Below are 12,550 nucleotides of genomic sequence, written 5' to 3' on the forward strand. Positions count from 1 at the left end.
CGGAATTCCCAGGCCTTGAATTGCTCCTGTAACCTCAGTGTTTATATGGTGGATCCAATTCAGAATGTTGTCAATGGTAACTGCTAGGCAGTCGACAGCGGGGAATTCAACAGCTGGAATTGCAATATAAAGGGTTAATGATAAGTATAAAAATAATCTAGATCATCCCACTAAATTCAGAGATCAAATGACAACTATATCAAAGACACAGAACTAAATAAGACCCACGGTGTAGGAGGGTAACATATAGATAGGTAGAAATTTATTAGAACATAGAACACTACAGTGCAGTACAGACCCTTCAGCCCTCGATGTTGCGCTGACCTGTGAAACCAATCTGAAGCCCATCTAACCTACACTATTCCATTATCATCCGTATGTTTACCGAATGACCATTTAAATGCCCTGAAAGTTGGCAAGTATACTACTGTTGCAGGCAGGGCATTCCATGCCCTTACTACTCTCTGAGTAAAGAAACTACCTCTGACATCTGTCCTATATCTATCACCCCTCAATTTAAAGCTATGTCCCCTTGTGCTAGCCATCACCGTCCGAGGAAAAAGGCTCTCACTGTTCAGCCTACCTAATCTTCTGATCATCTTGTATGTCTCATTTAAGTCACCTCTTAACCTTCTTCTCTCTAACGAAAACAGCCTCAAGTCCCTCAGCCTTTCCTCATAAGACCTTCCCTCCATACCAGGCAACATCCTGGTAAATCTCCTCTGCACCCTTTCCAAAGCTTCCACATCCTTCCTAAAATGCGGTGACCAGAACTGTACACAATACTCCAAGTGCGGCCAGACCAGAGTTTTGTACAGCTGCAATACGACCTCACAGCTCTGAAACTCAATCCCTCTATCAATAAAACCTAACTGTACACCTTCTTAACAACACCATCAACCTGGGTGGCAACTTTCAGGGGTCTATGCATATGGAAACTGAGATCTCTCTGCTCATTCACACTACTGAGAATCTTACCATTAGCCATAGTACTCTGTATTCCTGTTACTCCTACCAAAGTGAATCACCTCACACTTTTCCGCATTAAACTCCATTTGCCACCTCTCAGCCCAGCTCTGCAGCTTAGCTATATCCCTCTGTAACCTGCAACATCCTTCCACACTATCCACAACTCCACTGACTTTAGTGTCATTCGCAAATCCACTAACCCATCCTTCCATGCCCTCATCCAGGTCATTTATAAAAATGACAAACAGCAGTGACCCCAAAACACATCCTTGTGGTACACCACTAGTAACTGAGCTCCAGGATGAACATTTCCCATCAACCACCTCTGTCTTCTTACAGCTAGCCAATTTCTGATCCAAACCGCTAAGTCACCCTCAATCCCATGCCTCCGTATTTTCTGCAATAGCCTACTGCGGGGAACCTTATCAAATGCTTTACTGAAATCCATATACACCACATCAACCACTTTACCCTCATCCACCTGTTTGGTCACCTTCTCAAAGAACTCAATAAGGTTTGTGAAAGTCTTCTTGGGACCTGGGATGAGGGTGAGCTGGGAGGTGTAGGGGCAGGTGTAGCAGGGAAAAGTGCTAGGTGTGGTGGAACTGGAGGGGAGTCTGGAGCAGACAGGGGAGTCACAGAGAGAGTGGTCCCTGCACAAAGCAGATTAGGGCGAAAAATGTCTTTGGTGGTGGGGTCGGATTGCAGGTGGTGGAAGTATCAGAGGAAGATGTGTTGGATCCAAAGGTTGGTGGGGTGGTACGTGAGGATGAGGAGGATTCTGTTTTGGTTGTTATTGCGGGGAAGGGGATGTGAGGGATGAGTTGTGGGAAATGCAGGAGACACGGTCGAGAGGGTATGTTGCGGTCCTTGAAGGCTTTCCAAATCAAGCAGATGTTCAACTGCACATCTGCTAATGTGCTATCCACTGTTACTGTTGTGGCCTCCTCTACATCAGGGAAACCAAGTGGAAGCTTGGGGACCCCTTGGCAGATCACCTACACTCGGTTCGCAATAAACAACTGCACCTCCCAGTTGCGAACCACTTCAACTCCCTCTCCCATTCCTCAGATGACATGTCCATCGTGGGCCTCCTGCAGTGCCACAATGATGCCACCCGAAGGTTGCAGGAACAGCATCTCATATTTCACTTAGGAACCCTGCAGCCCAATGGTATCAATGTGGACTTCACAAGCTTCAAAATCTCCCCCTCCCCCACTGCATCCCAAAACAAGCCCATCTCGTCCGTTCCTCCCTCCTCCCACCTCAAGTCCCACCCCCATCTCCTACCTACTAACCTCATCCCACCCCCTTGATCTGTCCATCCTCCCTGGACTGACCTATCTCCTCCCTACCTCCCCACCTACACTCACCTTCACTGGCTCCATCCCCACCTCTTTGACCAGTCTGTCTCCTCCACCTATCTTCTCCTCAATCCATCTTCGATCTGCCTCCCACTCTCTCCCTATTTATTTCAGAAACCCCTTCTCCTTCCCCCATTTGTGATGAAAGTCTAGGCCCAAAATGTCAGCTTTCCTGCTCCTCTGATGCTGCTTGGCCTGCTGTGTTCATCCAGCTCTACACCTTGTTATCTCAGATTCTCCAGCATCTGCAGTTCCTACTATCTCTAAGACAAATGCCATTTTTAGTTCATTCCATGGCCATCCTGGTTTCATGAAGTAGTCACTACCAAAAACCAGGACCTGCCCAAATGCTGAAGGCCAGGGTCCTCTCAAAACTACCAAAAACTGGGGCCTGTCCAACCAGAACTGCTGCACCTCAGCTACAGGAATAAGAAAAGTTGCATTTGATACAAGAGATATACAAGATGGTCAAGGTGCTCAAAATCTCCCCTTCCCCCACTGCATCCCAAAACCAGCCCAGTTCTTCCCCTCCGCCCACTGCATCCCAAAACCAGCCCAGCTCATCCCCTCCCCCCACTGCAACCCAAAACCAGCCCAGCCTGTCTCTGCTTCCCTAACCTGTTCTTCCTCTCACCCACAAGCCACACCTCCATTTCCTACCTACTAACCTCATCCCACCTCCTTAACCTGTCCCCTCCCTACCTCCCCACCTCCCCACCTCCCCACCTATACTCTCCTCTCCACCTATCTTCTTTTCTCCATCTTCAGTCTGCCTCCCCCTCTCTCCCTATTTATTCCAGTTCCCTCTCCCCATCCCCCTCTCTGATGAAAGGTCTAGGCCCGAAACATCAGCTTTTGTGCTCCTGAGACGTTGCTTGGCCTGCTGTGTTCATCCGGCTCCACACTTTGTTATCTTGGATTCTCCAGCATCTGCAGTTCCCATTATCACTAGGTATGGAATCTGTATTTTTTTAGACCAATACATTAAAGAACAAACTGGAGAGCAGGCTGTTCAGATTGTTCAATAGGGAGGGATTAATTCATCATGCTGTGTGGAATCTACTGCGGAAATGTGACCAAAAAAATGATGCAACTGTTCATGAGGTGCTGAGTGAAAAAGTTGAACCAAAACTAGGATCCTGAATGTAAGTAAAGGGAGCTATGAAGGTATGAAATGTGAATTGAAAATAATGGATTGGGGGATCTTACTAAAAGCTTTGGCAATGGACATATAGGTATTGTCTCATATTTAAGGAATGTATAAAGGAAATACAACAATATTCATATCAGACACATAAAATAAACAGAAAGGGTGGTTCAATCATAGGTCTCAAGAGAATTTAAGGATAATATTAGGTCTGAAGAGGAGACATATAAAATTGCTAGAAAAAACCCCAGCAAATCTGAGGACTAGGAGCTGTTTAGAATTCAGTGAAAGAGGATAAAAAGATTGAACAAGAGGGAGGAAACAGACCGTTAAGTGTAAAAGCTGACAGTAAAAGCTTCTATATATGTGTAAAGAAAAAGATCTTAAAGACAAATGTACAAGCCCTTACAATCAGAAATGGAGCAATTATAATAAGAAAAGAAAATGGTGGAAGAAGTAAACACATTTTGCTTCTGTGTTCACAAACAAGGACACAAATGATTTCCCAGAAATATTAAGGAGCCAAGGATCTAGTGAAAGGGAAGAATTGATGAAAAGCAGTATTAATAAGACAACGGTGCAAGACAAATCAATGGGAGTTAAAAGATAATCAATTCCCAGGGTTTGATAATCTTGATAATCTCCCTTTCTGGTACTAAAGGAATTCACCTTGGAAATGTCGACTGCATCAGTGACCTTCTCCAAAAATTTGATTAACTCTGCAATAGTTCTCGGATAGTGGCAAACATAACCTAATTATTTAGAAATGGAGGGAGAGAAAACAACAGAGAATTACAGACCAGTTTACATAACATCATAGTGGACAAAACGCTAAAATCTCTTATAAAAGACATGATAACAGAATAATTGGAAAGCAGTAACAGAATTATTCAAAGTCAGCATATGTTTATGAAAGGAGAAAACATGCTTAACCAATCTTCTGCAGTCTTTTGAGAATGTACTAGTAGAATAGATAAGGGACAACCAGTAGATGTGATGTACTTGGATTTGAAGATGTCTTTTGATAAGATCCCACAGGCTAGTGGGCAAATCTAATGCATGTGCGATTTTGGGCAATACACTGGCATGGATTGGAGATTGGCTAACAGACCAGAAACAGAGAATAGGAATAAATGGTCTTTTGTCAAGTGGAATGTGGTGAGTAATGGTGTACCGTAGGGATTGTTGCTTGGGTTCCAGCTATTCATTTATGTATGACTTTGGATGAGGGAACAAATGCAATATTTCCAGGTTTGCTGATGACACAAAACTAGGTGGGAATGTGAGAAGAATGTAAGGAATCTTCATGACAATCTAGAAGAGTTAGGCAAAGGTATGGCAGGGCTGCTGTCTCATGAGAGAGAGAGAGAGACACACAAAGATAGACACAACGACGCGGCTGGTGTTGATTTAGCTCAAAGGGCACCACACCCCTCAGGAGAAGGAGGGTCCTTCACAGTCACCTCTGTTGGTTTGGGAAGTGAAATGACACTATTGTGTCATTTTGCATTGCAAAGCAGCCATCCAAGCTAACTATCCCTCACAGCTACAATATAACATGGACGAATGTAACCTTATACATTTTGGTGTGGAAAACAGGAAGGAAAGAGTAATGGTGGTATATTGTGAAGTGTGCATAAACAAAGGGATCTGGATGTCCTTATACACCAGCCAATAAAAGTAATGGGTGGTACGGTGGCTGAGTAGTTGGCACTGATAACACAGTGCCTCGTCTTTGTGGGTTTCCTCCAGGTGCTCCGGTTTTCTCCCACAGTCCAAAGATGTTTGGGTTAGGGGGATTGGCCATGCTAAATTCACCATAGTGACCAGGGATGTGTAGGCTAAATGAATTAGCCATGGGAAATGTAGGGTTACACAGATAGGGGAGGGGATGAGTCTGGGTCAGATGCTTTTCGGAGTGTCAATGTGGACTTGATAGGCCAATGGCCTGCTTACACACGGTAGAGATTTTTTTCTATTCTAAACAGGCAGGTGTAGCAAGCAATTAGGAAAGTGTATATTGGTGTTCATTGTAAGAGAATTTGAGCTCAGAATATGGATGACTTACACAGAGCCTTTGTGAGGCCACACCTGTGTACAGTTTTGGTCTTCCTGCCCAAGAAAGGAAGTATTTGCCATAGATTTAGTGCAGTGGAGAATCACTAGACTGATAGAGGGAAATGACAAGACCTCATCCTCCTGGACACCACCCCATGGCCTCCTACCCTCCTTTGACCCCTTCATTTCCAACTGCCATCACGATATTGATCGCCTGAACCTCTCCACCTCTCTCACCCCCTCCAACCTCTCCCCCACAGAATGTGCAGCCCTCCGCTCCAACCTTAGCCTCACCATAAAACCTGCGGACAAAGGAGGTGCAGTTGTGGTATGGCGCACTGACCTCTACATCGCTGAGAGCAGATGCCAATTCTCTGACACCTCTGCTTCCTGCTCCCTCAATCATAACCCTACCCCTGACCACCAACCATCATCTTTCAAACCATTCATAACCTCATCAGCTCCGGTGACCTCGCACCCACAGTCTCCAACCTCATCGTTCCCCAACCCTGCACCACCTGCTTCGATCTCCTTTCCAAAATTCACAAACCTGACTGTCCCGGCCGACCCATTGTCTTTGCCTGCCCCTGCCCCACTGAACTCATCTTCACTTACCTTGACTCTGCTTTATCCCCCCTGGTCCAGGAACTCTCCACTTACGTGCGGGACACAGCCCATGCCCTCCACCTCCTCCAAGGTTTCCAATTCCATGGCCCCCAACACCTCATCTTCACTACGGACATCCAATCCCTGTACACTAGTACCCCCCACAACGAAGATGGCCTAAAAGCCCTCCACTTCTTCCTCACCCGCAGACCCAACCAGCTCCCCTATCCACTGATACCCTAATCCATTTAACAGAACTCCTCCTTAGCCTTAACAACTTCTCCTTTAACTCCTCCCACTTCCTACAGACTAACGGGGTGGCCATGGGCACCCACATGAATCCAAGCTATGACTGCATCTTTGTAGGATACATGGAACAGTCCCTTTTCTGCTGTTACACTGGCACTATACCCCACTAAATCAATGACTGTATCAGTGCTGTCTCGTGCTCCCACGAGGAGTTTGAAAAGTTCATCAACTTTACTAACACCTTTAACCCAACCTCAAATTCATCTGGACCATCTCCGATACCTCCCTCCCCTTCCTGGACATCTCTGTGGCTCCCTTGCCCACTCCACACACCCAACTAACCTCACCACACCTGGCACCTTTCCCTGCAACCACAGAAAGTGCTACACCTGCCCCTACACCTCCCCCCTTACCTCCATTCAAGGCACAAAACAAACCTTCCACATTAGACAGGGTTCACCTACACATCCGTCAACTTGGTCTACTGTATCTGTTGCTCCCGCTGTGGCCTCGTCTGTATTGATGAGACCAAACATAGACTCGGAGACTGTTCCATAGAGCATCTACACTCTCTTTGCCACAAATGACAACGTCTTCTGGTTGCCACCCATTTCAACTCCCCCTCCCAGGATGACATGTCAATCCTGAGTCTCCTCCAATGTGACAATGACACCACCCACCAACTAGAGGAACAACATCTCATATTCCACCTCAGGAGCCTACAGCCTGATGGCCTAAACATAGAATTTGCCAGTTTCAAGATCTCCCCACGGCCAGCCTCATCCCATATCCAACTCTCCTTCTCATGCCCACCTCCTTGGCCTGACACAACCTGTTATCTTCTCTCCCATATATGTACCCCTGACCAATCCCCACTATTCCCTACCTTCACTCACCTATCACCATCCCACCTACCTTGCCCAGCCCCATTTCTTCTCTCTCTATTTATTTCGGAGCTCCCTTGCCCCTCCCCATTCCTGAAGAAGGGTCCCGACCCGAAATGTCAACTTTTCTGCTCCTCTGATGGGCCTGTGTTCACCAGAGTTTAGAACAAGTTGGACATGTATCTGCTGGAGTTCAGAAAGAAAAGAGGCAACTTGAAAGAATGTATAAGATCATGAGGAGTCTTGATCGGGTAGATGCAGGTTCTTTCAGTTGGCTGTGTATTGAAATCCCTTTCACATGAGCTGAGACGCTGTTCAGTTATTGGGAAGGTGCAGTAAGTTGTGAACTGGAAATTGGTTCACTTCACAGGTGAAACACAGAAATCAAACATACTAGCAGTTTCAGTCATGTTTCTTTCTATTTTGGAAATGAGGTGAACTTTGATTTTCTGGCCAAAAAATATTGTGTTTTGTGATAGGTAATGAGAAGTCCGTAGCACAATATCAAGGCTAAATGGGTTTTAATGCTTTCTCTGTTCCAAACTAGCTGGTATATTGGACTGGTATACAGTTTTTTTGGGTTGGCTTGGTTACAGTGTCAATACAATGTAAGGATTGTCATATTCCAGAAGCTGATGAGTTTGCTTTCATCCTGCTAATTGCTAAAAATGTGTAAGGTAGTTTCACTCTGTATTGCATCATGTTTCCTGATTTATGCCTTGTAGATTGTGGACTGGATTTGAGGAGTCTGAAGGTGAGTCACTCACTGCAGACTTCTTAGCCACTGACCTGCTCTTACAGCCATTGTATTTATATATGGCTGGTCTGGTTCAATTTCTTATCAGTGTCAACACAGGATGATGGTAATGACCATGTCTTTGAATGACAAGAGAAAATAGTCTCTTTTTGGAGTTAGTTATTATATGGCCCGTTGCTGTGAGTCTGGGGTCACAAGTAGGCCAGGCCAGGTGAGGAAGGCAGGTTTCCTTCCCTAATGGACACCAGTGAACAAGATGTGTTTTTTTTAATAACAATTGACAATATCACCTTTTGGCCAAACAGGAAGATCTCTGTCAAAGATCACATTCAAGAAACTTACAGACTTCTCAGATTGGCTACCTGTGTAACTGTATGATTTAACTGAAACTGTTTCATTCAAAATTTTAAATGAAGATGTTGACTAGAAGGGAATTTGGATCTTTGGAAAGAGACAAAATAACCTACTGTTCTGGTGCATCAGCAGCTGCTGAATAATTGACAACAGCCAAATCCAATGATGATATGGAAGAATTATGAGTGGATTTATCACTAAAAAGGTTATTTGTAAAGGAGATCATTGGGGATAAGAACTCACTGTAAAAAGCTTACACATATGAAGACGTTCTCTTGTCAAGTAACATAACAGTGATTCAGAACATATGAAGTCACTGCTGTCAGTTGTAAAACTCATCTTGTCTACCTGCTGCAGCATATAAGAGTGAGGGCAGCCTGGGGAAAAAAAAACTAGTGCATTAAAGAACAAACTTTAGAGAATTGGTGTTTGGACAAGAGTGAGGAAGTTGAAACATCTTGGGAAGAAATATGTAGCAAGATATAAAAGGTAGAAATTGCAGTGAGAGAAAATGTAAATTTAGAATAAATTATCAGAGTATGACAGAGAAATGAATTCCAGTGCGACTCAGAGGGTTTGACATTGTCTAGCTAATGAACTAGTTTAAAGGAAATAAAGTTAGAAAGACCCTCAGCATAAATTAAAATGATAGACGTAAGTAAAAGATAACAGGAGTGCATATGAGAAAACTTCCTAATTTGCAATAAAATATCTTGTCGGTTTGTGAGTGAGTTGATTGTAAAAGGTGTGATTAAATTTTGTATATCAGCTTCAATGAACTGAAAACTGTTTAATACTTTGAGGATGTTTTATATATGTGTTTCTGTAATGAATAAAATTTTAAACCATTCAAACTTCTGGAATTTGAGACCCCAGGGATGTGTATCTGGCACATTAAGTTTAGAACCTATTACAAGAGTTCATATGTCTAGGCTGCCCTGAAATATGAAATTATGTGTATTCATGTTCGTTTAAGATTTGGGTACTTGAGAAATAAAAAAAATGTTCGAAATTATTACTTGTGGATGTTTGGGGACTCTGTAAAAGATAAATGTGAGATTGTAAACATGGTGCGGAATTAGTGCTTGGCTATTAAAATGTTGAATTTTCAATGTTCCCTTCAATTCTACATTGTTACATCTCTCCCAGATAAAATAGCTGAGAATTTTGCTTTTAGTCTACATTATTTCTTAAATGGGTGTGTTGAATTTGTGGTTTTTCAGATCGCTGTAACCTTTCCAGAATTTAGGTAATTTTCGAAGATTACAACTGATGCATCCAGTCTGCCAACACCTCTTTCAAGATCTTGTATGGAAACCATTAGATTCAGAGCACCTGCCAGCCTTCAATCCTGTTATCTTTCCAAGTACATTTCCTTCAGTGACAATGATTGTTTTAACTTCCGGCGTCCTTCTTTGCCTCTCAATTTTCCTCCAATCATTGGATGTTCCTTGTGTCTTCCACTTAGAAGACAAAAACTTCGACATTTTCAAGACTGCTTCCAATTCCTGGTTTTATATTACTGACTCCTATATCATCCTCGAAGGAAACGTTAATTTCAGCTAGTCTTTTTTATACACTGATTGTTAGAAATGACAGTGAGCTTGAAATAGGAAAAGAAATGGGTTAATGTTGTAAGAAATAATGGGAACTGCAGATGCTGGAGAATCCAAGATAACAAAGTGTGGAGCTGGATGAACACAGCAGGGCAAGCAGCATCTCAGGAGCACAAAAGCTGAGTTTCGGGCCTAAACCCTTCATCAGAGGCTTCATCAGTGTTGTAAGTTCATTTTTACTGGGGATTGCTTATGGTTTCATTTCTATGGAAACCAGGCTGTAGAAATCATTATTCTTAGATAAGATTGGTTAGCTTAAACAAAATGCTACAGTTGGGATAATACAGAAAGATGATAGAAACCCTTCAGTGTGGAAACACGCCCTTTGGCCCAACAAGTCCATGCCAAACTTCAGAGCATCCCACCCAGACCCACCCCAGCGAATCTACACATCCCTGAACACTACAGACAATTTGGCATGGCCAATCCAAAAAGCGTGCGCATCGTTGTACTGTGGGAGCAAACCCATGCAGACACGGGGAGGATGTGCAAACTCCGCGCAGACAGTCGCCCTGAGGGTGAAAATTGAACTCAGGTCCCTAGCGCTATGAGGCAGCAGTGCTAACCACTGAGCCACTGTGCCACTGCTTAGATGTTTTATTTTAGGGTTTCTTAATTATGATACTTTCTACAGTTCATTCATTTATTTTTGTGTGGCTAGATGTGACTATGGTGAACAATGGAGTTCTTTACAAGCCTGATGTCAGCTGGAGCTCCGTTAAACCACAAGGTTCCAGTTACCATTCTAGGGCTTGAGCTCATAAAATCAAGGCTAAAGGAGCACTGCTTTGTTGGAGATACCATCTTTCGGATAGGACATTGAACTGAATCTGTCTGTTTAGGCAGATGTGAAAATGACTTCATTTTGAAGAAGAGCAGGGGAGTTATTCCCCGCCACCAACACCCCTCCCTCCCTCCCCCAGAGAGACTTGGTCAATATTTATCCTTCAACAATATTCAACAAAACATATTATCTGGTCAGAGATAACGGGAACTGTAGATGCTGGAGAATCCAAGATAATAAAGTGCGAAGCTGGATGAACACAGCAGGCCCAGCAGCATCTCAGGAGCACAAAAGCTGACGTTTCGGGCCTAGACCCTTCATCAGAGAGGGGGATGGGGTGAGGGTTCTGGAATAAATAGGGAGAGAGGGGGAGGCAGACCGAAGATGGAGAGAAAAGAAGCTAGGTGGAGAGGTGAGTATAGGTGGGGAGGTAGGGAGGGGATAGGTCAGTCCAGGGAAGATGGACAGGTCAAGGAGGTGGGATGAGGTTAGTAGGTAGGAGATGGAGGTGTGGCTTGGGGTGGGAGGAAGGGATGGGTGACAGGAAGAACAGGTTAGGGAGGCAGACAAAGGCTGGGCTGGTTTTGGGATGCAGTGGGGGGAGGGGAGATTTTGAAGCTGGTGAAGTCCACATTGATACCATTGGGCTGCAGGGTTCCCAAGCGGAATGAGTTGCTGTTCCTGCAACCTTCGGGTGGCATCATTGTGGCACTGCAGGAGGCCCATGATGGACATGTCATCTAAAGAATGGGAGGGGGAGTTAAAATGGTTCGCGACTGGGAGGTGCAGTTGTTTATTGTGAACCGAGCGGAGGTGTTCTGCAAAGCAATCCCCAAGCCTCCGCTTGGTTTCCCCAATGTAGAGGAAGCCACACTGGGTACAATGGATACAGTATACTACATTGGCAGATGTGCAGGTGAACCTCTGCTTAATATGGAAAGTCATCTTGGGGCCTGGGATGTGGGTGAGGGAGGAGGTGTGGGGGCAAGTGTAGCATTTCCTGCGGTTGCAGGGGAAGGTGCCGGGTATGGTGGGGTTGGAGGAGAGTGTGGAGCGGACAAGGGAGTCACGGAGAGAGTGGTCTCTCTGGAAAGCAGACAAGGATGGGGATGGAAAAATGTCTGGGTGGTGGGGTTGGATGGTAAATGGTGGAAGTGTCGGAGGATGATGCGTTGTATGTGATGATGCACTGCATCCCAAAACCAGCCCGGCTCATCCCCTCCCCCCACTGCATCCCAAAACCAGCCCAGCCTGTCTCTGCCTCCCTAACCAGTTCTTCCTCTCACCCATCCCCTCCTCCCACAAGCCGCACCTCCATTTCCTACCTACTAACCTCATCCCACCTCCTTGACCTGTCCGTCTTCCCTGGACTGACCTATCCCCTCCCTACCTCCCCACCTATACTCTCCTCTCCACCTATCTTCTTTTCTCTCCATCTTCGGTCCGCCTCCCCCTCTCTCCCTATTTATTCCAGTTCCCTCTCCCCATCCCCCTCTCTGATGAAGGGTCTAGGCCCTTAACGTCAGCTTTTGTGCTCCTGAGACGCTGCTGGGCCTGCTGTGCTCATCCAGCCTCACATTTTATTATCTTAGATTATCCGGTCATACTGCATTTGTTAACCACATTGTTAAACGTAGACAGAGAACCAGTGTTTCTTGTGGAACTGACGCAACTACAGCAGAAAGAACAAAAACCACAGAATTGTTAGAAATAGTTGGTGAGCAGGTCTTGCAAGTAGAGGTAGATATATAGAACGGATATT

The sequence above is a fragment of the Stegostoma tigrinum genome, chromosome 1 (genome assembly GCF_030684315.1).
Source record: "Stegostoma tigrinum isolate sSteTig4 chromosome 1, sSteTig4.hap1, whole genome shotgun sequence".
NCBI lineage: Eukaryota > Metazoa > Chordata > Chondrichthyes > Orectolobiformes > Stegostomatidae > Stegostoma > Stegostoma tigrinum.